Below are 10,658 nucleotides of genomic sequence, written 5' to 3' on the forward strand. Positions count from 1 at the left end.
TGAAACAAGGTTGTATCCTTGCTCCCATGCTTTTTTGTTTGTTTGTTGTGTTTTTGTAAGGCAATGGGTTAAGTAACTTGCCCAAGGTCACACGGCTAGGTAATAAGTGTCTGAGGTTGGATTTGAACTCAGGTCCTTCTGACTCTAGGACTGGTGCTTTATTCACTGCACCACCTAACTGCCCCTTGTTCCCATGCTTTTTAGCATGATGTTTTCATGTGAACATATCAAGGTTAGCTACTGCACTATTGGATAATTCTTCAACCTGTAAAAACTCCAAGTCAAGACCAAAGTGGAAGGAGTTTTGGGGCATGATCTTCTGTTTGCAGATGATTGTTTACTCAATGAAGCCTCTGAAGCTGAGATACAACAAAGGATGGATCGATTCTCTGCTGCTTGTGCTAATTTTGGCCAAACAACACCAAAAAAACACAAATGCTCCACCAGCCAGCACCACACCATCCATATGTGGAACCATCAATTACAGCAAGTGGAGAAGTTTTGAGTACTGTGGACAAGTTCACTTACCTTGGCAGTATCCTTTCTGAGGAGGTACACATTGAAAATGAGGTTGACACACATATTGCCAGAGCTAGCTCAGTATTTGGGAGACTCAGAAAGAAAGTGTGGGAGAGAAGAGGTATTAGACATTACCAGACTGAAGGTCTACAGAGCTGTTGTGCTGACCTGTAAAACCTGGACAGTCTACCAGCTCCAAATCAGGAAACTGAATTGCTTTTGTTTAAATTGTCTTAGGAAGATTCTGAAGATCACCTGGTAGGAGAAGATACCAGAAACTGGGGTCTTTTCTCGATCTAAAAACTGACAAGCATTCAAATGTTACTACAGAAAGTGCAGTTACAATGGGCTGGTCCCATTGTTACCTTGCCAAAAAAGACGATTTTTATGGAGAACTCACATAGGACAAACCCTCACAGAGGGGTCAGAAGAAGTAATAGAGGGACATCCTGAAAGCTTCCCTTAAGAATTTAAGAAGTGATTATACAGCATTGGAGACACTGGGACAGGACCAGCCAGCATGGTGAGACCTCATCAGAGATGATGTTGTGCTCTATGAGCAAGGCAGAACTGAAGCAGCTCAAAGGAAACATAGTTAGCATACCTAAATTTAGAGTACAAACCTGAAGTGTTCACATGGACTATTTGTGTCCAACATGTGGTAGACCATTCTGAGCTCATATTGGTCTGATCAGTTACAGTTGAACATAGAGATGCCATTTTGGTCTTCTTGGATAATGAAGGACAGGAACCTAGCAACCAGATTATAAGCTTCCTGAGGGCAGGGTTTGTCTTGCCTCTTTTTGTATCTCTCTGTGCCTGGCACAGAGTAGGAACTTTATAGATGTTTACTGATTTATTGATTAAGAATCGATAGGTCTGTGGTACCAAGAGTTTTATGTGTCTAAGGTTCTAGGAATTTAAAAATATAAAAAAGTTTAGAGTAAGTACTCCAGGTGTTCACATGGACTATTTGTGCCTGACCTCTGGGGTAGAGCATGCTGAGTTCGTATTGGTCTGATCAGCCATAGTCAGACACACTGTAATTTGTCTTGAATATAATGATTTCATTTTGATGATCTTTGATAACAAAGAACAAGAACCAATCTTGGTTCTAGGACCAATCAAGGTTCTAGGAATTTAAAATGATAAGATCCTAAGAGTATAAAGTCTAAAGTTCTAAGAATATAAGATTCTAAGAATCTAAGAGTTTAAAAGTCTGATATTCTATTATTGTATAAGTCTTAAGGTACTGAATGTAAAAAAGTTCTAAGTCTATAAGGTTGAAGTTCTATTAGTCTTTAAGTTTAAGGATGTAAGATTCTAAAGGTTCTAAGAGTGAAGTTTTATTGTTTTATTAGTCTATAAGTCTAAGGTTCTAAGTATTATATTCCAGGGTTCCAATAATTTTAAGAAATTAAGTTTCTATAATTCTAAGATTCTATGAAAGTCTAAGATTGAGTATATGATTCTATTATTCTAATTAGTTGGTCAGTCAATCAATAAGTATTTTTTAAGTTCTAACATTGTGCTGAGATCTGGGAATACAAAAAAAAAAGCAAAGACTCAGTCCCTGCCCTCAGGGAGCTCACATTCTAATGGAGGAGACAACATGCCAACATCTATGTTCATACAGAATAAATTAGAGGTTTTTTTAGAAGAAATACTCTAGCATTAAGGGGGAAAACCAGCTCCTATAGAAAATGAGATTTCATGTAGAAACTTGAAAAAAGTCACAGAATTCAGGATATAGAACAGAAATGATGTAGGAGAACCTTTCAGGGATGGGGGACAACCAATGAAGTTTCCTGGAGTCAAGAGACTGAGTGTATTTTGTGAGGAATAACTAGAAGGTTATCCTAAGAGACGATGGACCCAAGGTTCTAAAACTATTCTTTATTCATTAATTTATCTGTCTCTATCTTTTTTGTCAATTTATTTATTTTTGCACTTATTCTTTCATTTTTTTGTTTTTTTTTTTGTTTTTTTTTCAAGGCAATGGGGTTAAGTGGCTTGCCCAAGGCCACACATCTATGTAATTATTAAGTGTCTGAGGCCAGATTTGAACTCAGGTACTCTTGATTCCAGGGCTGGTGCTCTATCCACTGTGCCACCTAGATGCCCCCTTTCATTCATTTTTATACACATTTGTTATTGCTTACTCCTCCTGTAGCCCAGCCTCCTTCCTCAACTCAACAACCTCAACAATGACATCAAACCAAAAATAAAGCCCCCTTAATAAATATCCATAGTAGCCTGATCATGTCAAAAATTGCAAGCATGATTGTCGGTGGAGTTGTGAACTGATCCAACCATTCTAGAGAGCAATATGGAACTATGCCCAAAAAGCAATAAACTGATCATACCCTTTGACCCAGCAATTCCAATTCTAGGTCTATAGCCAGAAGAAATTATAGAAAAAGGGGAAAGTTCTACATGCTCCAAAATATTCATAGTAGCTCTTTATGTAGTGGCAAAAAATTGGAAATTAAGGGGATGCCCATCAATTGGGGAAATGGTTGGAATGTTATGGAATGTTATGGAATATTATATATTCTATAAGATTCTATAAGGTTCTGTAAAATTCTATAAAGTTCTATAAGATACCATGAATGGTTGGACTCTAGAGAAACATGGAATGAATTACAGGAACTGAAGCTGAGCAAAGAGAGCAGAACCAAGAGAACATTGTACATATTAACAACATTGTGAGCTGATCAACCTTGATGGATGCAGCTTCTCTCAGCAGTTCAGAGAGCTGGGACAACCTGAGGAGATCAGCTATGGACAATGCTATCCCCATCCTGAGAAAGAAAAGCAAAACAAAACTCCACAGAATCTGAATAAACACTACATTCATTTTTTAAAAATTTCTCATGTATTTCTTTGCTATCTCATGGTTTTCTTTCTTTTCCCTTAATCCCAATTCCTTATTCCTAAAATGACTAATCTGTAAACATGTTAACACAAGTGTGTATGTACAATATTCACCTGACTGTTGCCAAGGGGAAGGGGGTGTGAAGGGAGGGTGGAAAGAAATTATATAACTTTAAAATATCCCTATTCATGTGGCTGAATGTTGAAAAACTTTCATACCATGTAATTGGAAAAATAAAATAAAATATCAATTAAAAAAGCATGATTTTTTGTGTTGGCAAAGAATTGGAAATTAAGAGAATATATATATATATATATATATATATATATATATATATATATATATATACACACATATATATCCTGTTAAAAATTCTTTCCTTTTTAGGGAGGGGGGAAGAGAAGGAGGGAGCAAGAAAATTTGGAACTCAAAAAATTTTTGAATGAATGTTAAAAATTGTCTTTACATGTAATTGAAAAAATAAAATGCTACTTAAAAACTAAATATATACATATATACATACATACATATATACATATACATATACATATACATATATATATATATATATATGAATGTCTCCTGCTGCATTTGAAGTCCATCACCTCTCTTGGCAGGAAGTGGATAGCGGGTTTCAACTTTAGTCCTTAAAAATCTAAGTTCTAAGGGTCTAGGATTCCAGAGTCTCAGAACCTTAGACCCATAGAACCTTATAATTTCAGATTAGATGGAAAAGAAATAGAGTTCTGTGTCTTCAGTCCTGAATCTGAGTTCAAATTCAACCTTAAACTCTCATTAACTGTGTGATACCCCCCTCCCAACTCCCCATCAGCTAAAAGAGTGCTCTGGACCTGCAATCAGGAAGACCTGTATTCAAATCCCACCTCAGACACTTGCTAGTTAGATGACACTGGGCAAGTAGCTTAATCTTGTTTGCCTCAGTTTCCTCAACTGTAAAATAGAAATACTGATTAGCACTTCCTGCCCAGATTTGTTGTAAGGATCCAACAAAATTGTTAGAACCAAGAGAATGCTGATTAAAGTAGCAGCAATATTTATCAGAAGAACTGCGAATGATTAAGCTAATGTGAATATTATAAATATTCTAATTAACTACAAAGGGCCGTTGTAGGAAAATGCTATCCACCTCCAGAGAAAAAAGCTGATAACTAAAAGTATGTATAGTATGGTTTTACATCTATATCTTTCTCTATATATCCATCTCTGTCAAATACTGGTTTTCTCTAGTACAATGAGGGGGAGAGACAGTTTGGAGTTTAAAATGTAATAAAAATTAACTCCAATTAAATTTTTAAAAATTTGATTATAATTGTAAACTGCTTAGCACAGTGCCTGGCACATGGTTTAAACACTTTCTAGATAATTATGATGATTATCTCTTGTCTGTCTATCTATTATATCTATCACCTATTATATCTGTCATGTATTTTCTGTCCTATCACCTATCATATCTATTGTCCTATCAATATTTTATCTACCATCTATTTTCTATATATCTATCATCTATTACATCTATCATTTATCTATTGTATCTACTATCTATCTCTCTCTATATAATCTATTTTCTATTATGTCTATCATCTATCCTTATATTTATCTATCAATCTCTCTATCTTTCTATGTCTTCACTATTAAACTGTGAGAGAGCAGGGATTGTCTTTTCGTTTTGTTTTTGCAAGGCAATGGAGTTAAAAGACTTGCCCAAGATCACACAGCTAGGTAATTATTTAATGTCTGAGACTGGGTTTGAACTCAGGTCCTCCTGACTCCAGGGCCAGTGCTCTATCCACTGCACCTCCTAGCTGCCCATGTCTTTTGCTTTTCTTTGTATCCCCAGGACTTAAGACCATGCTTGGCAATAATAGGTCCTTTATAAATGCTTATTAACTGACTAATTGTGCAGTTGTTTGCTTCCATCAGGGCAGGAACTGTCTTTGTCTTCTTTTGTATTCCTTAATGTGTAGCACAGTGCCTGGTACATTTAATGTTTAGTTGTTTTCAGAGATATCTGTTGGTAAAGAAACTAGAGTGATTGTCAATTCCTTCTCCAGCTCATTTTTATAGATGAGGAAATTGAGGCTAAAAGGGTTCAGTGATTTTTCCAGGCTCACACAGCTAATGAGTGTTTGAGATTTGAACTAAGGTCTTTTTTACCCTAGACCTGGCACTCTATCCACTGTGCCTCCTAGACAACCTGCTGGACATATAGCAAGGTCCATTTATTGACTGTCTGAATTTTAGACTCTTGTGAACTCTCAGAATTTTAGACTCTTAGAACATTAGTCTCATAGACTCTCAGAACCTAAGACTCTTAGTACCTTAGACTCTTGCGAACTGCCAGAACATTTCTTAGAACTTAGTCTCATAGACTCTCAGAATCTTAGACCCTTAAACTCTCAGAACACTAAACTCTTAGAATCCCGGACTTTCATGGACTTTCAGAATTTTAGACTCTTAGAACCTTAGATTCTCATGAACTCTTAGAACTTAAAACTCAGAGTCTCAAGGACTCTCAGTATCTTAGACTCTCATGAAAACTCTTAGAACCTTAGACTCTCATGGATTCTTAGAATTTTAGACTCTTAGAACTTAAAGTCTCATGAGCTCTCAGAATCTTAGATTCTTGGACTCAGAATGTTACTCTTAGAACCTTAGACACTCAGAATCCAAGCCTCTTAGAACTTAAGAAACTCTCAGAATCTTATTCCCTTACCCTCTCAGAACCTAAGACTCTTAGAATCTTAGACTCATAGATTCTTAGAACCTTCAAGTCCCATGGGCTCTTGGAATTTTAGATCCTTAGACTCTCAGAGCCTATGACTCTTAGAACCTGACTCTCATAGAGTCTTAGAACCTTCAAGTCCCATGGGCTCTTGGAATTTTAGATCCTTAGACTCTCAGAATCTTAGAATCTTAGACTCAGACTCTTAGAACCTTCAAGTCCCATGAGTTCTCTGTCTCTTAGATGCTTAGACTCTCACAGACTCTTACATCCTTCAAGTCCCATGAGTTCTCTGACTCTTAGACCCTTAGACTCTCACAGACTCTTACATCCTTCAAGTCCCATGAGTTCTCTGACTCTTAGACCCTTAGACTCTCACAGACTCTTACATCCTTCAAGTCCCATGAGTTCTCACTCTTAGAACCTTAGACTCTCTTTAGAACCTGATTCTCATAGAGTCTTAGAACCTTCAAGTCCCATGGGCTCTTGGAATTTTAGATCCTTAGACTCTCAGGATCTTAGAATCTTAGACTCAGACTCTTAGAACCTTCAAGTCCCATGAGTTCTCTGACTCTTAGACCCTTAGACTCTCACAGACTCTTACATCCTTCAAGTCCCATGAGTTCTCACTCTTAGAACCTTAGACTCTCTTTAGAACCTGATTCTCATAGAGTCTTAGAACCTTCAAGTCCCATGGGCTCTTGGAATTTTAGATCCTTAGACTCTCAGGATCTTAGAATCTTAGACTCAGACTCTTAGAACCTTCAAGTCCCATGAGTTCTCTGACTCTTAGACCCTTAGACTCTCACAGACTCTTACATCCTTCAAGTCCCATGAGTTCTCACTCTTAGAACCTTAGACTCTCTTTAGAACCTGATTCTCATAGAGTCTTAGAACCTTCAAGTCCCATGGGCTATTGGAATTTTAGATCCTTAGACTCTCAGGATCTTAGAATCTTAGACTCAGACTCTTAGAACCCAACTCTCACAGACTCTTAGAACCTTCAAGTCCCATGAGTTCTCTGACTCTTAGACCCTTAGACTCTCACAGACTCTTACATCCTTCAAGTCCCATGAGTTCTCCGACTCTTAGACCCTTAGACTCTCACAGACTCTGAGACCTTTAGGACTCTCAGAATCTCTGGATTTCCACGAGCCTCAGTTTCTCGGTTTTTAGGGCCCCTGGGGCTAAGGCTGGAGGGGGAGGGAAGAGCCTGAGCCCAGAAACGCCACGCCCCCCACCCCAGGCAGCCAATCCGAAGACGAGAGGGGAGCGGGGCGGGGCCTGATCCCACCCCACTTCCTGTCTGGGCAGGAAGTCCTCCCGGCTCCGGCCTCCGAGCCGTGGCGCCTGTGTCTGAGCGGGAGCTGGGCACGAAGCTGGTCCTGGCGACCCCCCAGAGGTAGGGCTCCTGTGTAGAAACTGGGGGAGGGAGGGAGGAGAGGGGCGTCGGCGGGGTGGGGGGGCGCAGGGCCAGCCTGTGGGACTTGAGGAGTCCCGAGGGCAGGGTGGCGGGAGCGTGACTGTGGCATATGCACGTGTGTATGTATGTACGTGTGTGTCTGATTATATAGTCTGTGATGTTTTATTTTCCCCTATTCTATGTAAAGAAATTTTTAACATTTTAAAAAAAGTTTTGAGTTTCCGATTCGCCTCTCCCCTCTTCTTCCCCTCCCCCACTCCCCATCAGACACAGGCCATCCGTGTGCAGTGATGTGACACATTTCCATGTTAACCATTTGCTCAGACCTCTTCTGTAGCCAGGGGGAAAGTCCCGGCCACGGCCAAGGCCCTCCCAGTGACCGGAGGAGGTTGGGGGAGCCTATGTGTCTTCAAATATTTGAAGAGCTCTCATTTGGGAAAGGGATTAGACCTATTCACCTTGGTTCTAGAGGGGTGAACTAGCAGCAAGAGGTGGAAGGTACCAAGAGGCAGATTTAAGTTTAAGAAAAAGAAACATGATGTTAGAGTTATGCAAAAGTGAGATGGACCACTGGGGCAGGGGTAATGAGTTTCCCACTCACTGGAGATCTCCTAGTGAGGACTGAATGATTCTTTTTTCCCAGAATGCTATAGAAGGTATTCTCAGTTGGGTAGGGATTAGTGACTTCAGGGGTCCATTAAACTCTGAGATTTTGTGAGATGATGGATAGAGGGAGATAGAGAAATGGCAGGAAATATAAAGGGATAAAGAAGAAATGGGAGAAAAGGAGAGGTGGAAGCAAGAGGAAAGTGGCTGGGCAGGTGCTCACTCAGCCTCATCTTTCCCTGCTTCTCTCCAGTACTAGCTGTTCTACAAAGACCCAAGCCACTTTATCTTTCAGGAAAAAATGCTTCTATTCCCAATGATTTCTATTTGTGCTTTTGCAACTATTGTTTACTTTGAGCCTCTTTTCCTATTGGTACCTGCTCCCTCAGTTTTAGCAGATACCTTACCTCCCTGAGCAGGTGTCCTCACCCTTCACTCCTCAGTTCATCATCCTGCTATAGAAATGGCCTTCTAATGAATAAACGTCCATCTGAGGACTCTGCTGCTTGGGTCCTTGGAGCAAGGAAGTGAACTGATCAATCATACCTGGTATGAGAGAGCCTATGCAATCATTATCCACCACCACTATGTGAGTAGGAGGTCTTCCAGGCAGTTACCTTCCCAACCACTGCCAACTGGCCAGCGATGGGTCTGGTTCAACTTGGAATCAATCTAGCTTCTTGAAGAACCTGACTGCTCTGGATGGCCTCTTCAACCTGACCATGACCTACCACAGTGACCCAGACTCTTCATCCCTTCTGGGTGGCTGGAAACACGGATGGGACTGAACAACAATTTCTTAATTAGACTTCTCTATCCCAAAACCAAGCTGGTGGTCTGGGTGGTGAGTAATTGAAATGAAAACTCCACATGGATAAAATACTTCTGGAAACTAGAACCCTATTATCTGTGGACATCGCTGGGAAATATCATATGCCATTACTACCCAAAAAACAGCAGACTTTCCTTTCTAACTACAAATTCCACATGGCTTTTGAGAACATTCTCTCCACAGAGACTACATCACAGAGAAGCTTTGGAAAAATTCCTTGGTGACCTAGGCTGTCCTGATAGTGTACAGTCCACCAAGGCACAACTAGGAGCATTTCCTGCCACCTGATATCTTTATCCATGTGAATGATTTCAATGCCCCCAGGAACTGGCCACCTTCCTAATGAGGCTTAATGAGAATGATCAGAGCTACCTGGCATACTTCCAGTGGAGGAAGCACCTGGAACTGGTCACCAGGTCTGGCTAATATGAGGAATTCTGTAAGGCATGCTGGATCCTATAGGATCTACTCACCTACCAGATTCTGCCAAAGTTGTCCAGGTGGGTTCTCCTGAGGCATATCCCTCCTTATCCATAGCCCTTGGTTCTTATAGTGGCAGTGAGTGAATTGGGTGTTCAAAAGGGGTATTGTGGAGGTAACTTACCAGTAACTACTTCTTACACTGGTGATGTCTCCCACTAATGATATCCTTTTGTGATCTACTTCGACTGGTGATGCTGGGTCACATTCCCCACCAATGACCACCAAAGTGATGACTCTCACTCATGACTTTCAGTGGCATCTCCCAGTAGTAACTTTTCTTCTGATAACATCTTCCACTAATGACTTTTAATGATGTTTCCCTCTGATGACCTGTGGTTATAGCCTATACTAGTGACCTGCAGAGAAATCAAAAGTGACCTCTGCTAATATTTCCCACTAGTGAACTCATCCATTGGTAACCCCAAAGGAGTTCCTGCAATGCAGACTTTCAGTAACATACTCAATTGGTTAGTTCCTCTGCTGATGACTTTTAATTCTATCACCTATATTAATCTTTGTTGACACTTCACAGTCCCCTCCCCTCATATCCTGATGCTCTCTGTGATACCCTGTGGACAGTTTCTTAGACTTCCCTTTTTATATTCCTGGAACTTAGCAAGAGTTCAGTAAATGTTTGAGGATGATATAGATGAAGATGATAGGAGTCAGGCCCAGGGAGGATCCCCAGGGTCATAGGAGCAGATGGGTAAGAAGAACTAATTGTGCAGATCTTTCTCCGTTTCTTGGGAAGAGATCCCAGAAAAATCAGTAAATAGAGGACATGTGCCCTTGGAGAGTCCCTAGAAACCACCTAACCAAATCAACCTTCCCCTCGTATACACATATACACATAAACTACCAATGTGTATATGGGGAAAATTCAACCCAGAGAAGGGAAGGGATTTCATAGAGGTGAATTGAAGGAGTCAAGAGATGAGCCTAGATTAGAATCAAATTCCTGGACTTTCAGCCTATGGTTCTTCCCATGAACCTCCTTCTGCCAATAGGATTTTGATGTTACAAAGTCAAAGGAATATCTTACATCCTGAATATCAGAGTCAGGATACAGAAAGGCTAGAACAGTGATGGAAAACTCAAATACAAATAGATGCAGCCCCAGATCAACTTTTGTTGTTAGTCAGTCATTCATTTGTGTCTGGCTCTTCATGACCCC

The 10,658-nt window shown here is 40.2% G+C and overlaps 1 pseudogene; it reads left to right on the forward strand.

Annotated features, from left to right (window-relative positions):
* Window positions 1-2,388: 2,388 nt before the first annotated feature.
* On the forward strand, window positions 2,389-9,819 carry LOC141499475 (3-galactosyl-N-acetylglucosaminide 4-alpha-L-fucosyltransferase FUT3-like; annotated as a pseudogene).
* Window positions 9,820-10,658: the final 839 nt, after the last annotated feature.

This window comes from Macrotis lagotis, chromosome X (assembly GCF_037893015.1).
Source record: "Macrotis lagotis isolate mMagLag1 chromosome X, bilby.v1.9.chrom.fasta, whole genome shotgun sequence".
NCBI classification, from domain to species: domain Eukaryota; kingdom Metazoa; phylum Chordata; class Mammalia; order Peramelemorphia; family Peramelidae; genus Macrotis; species Macrotis lagotis.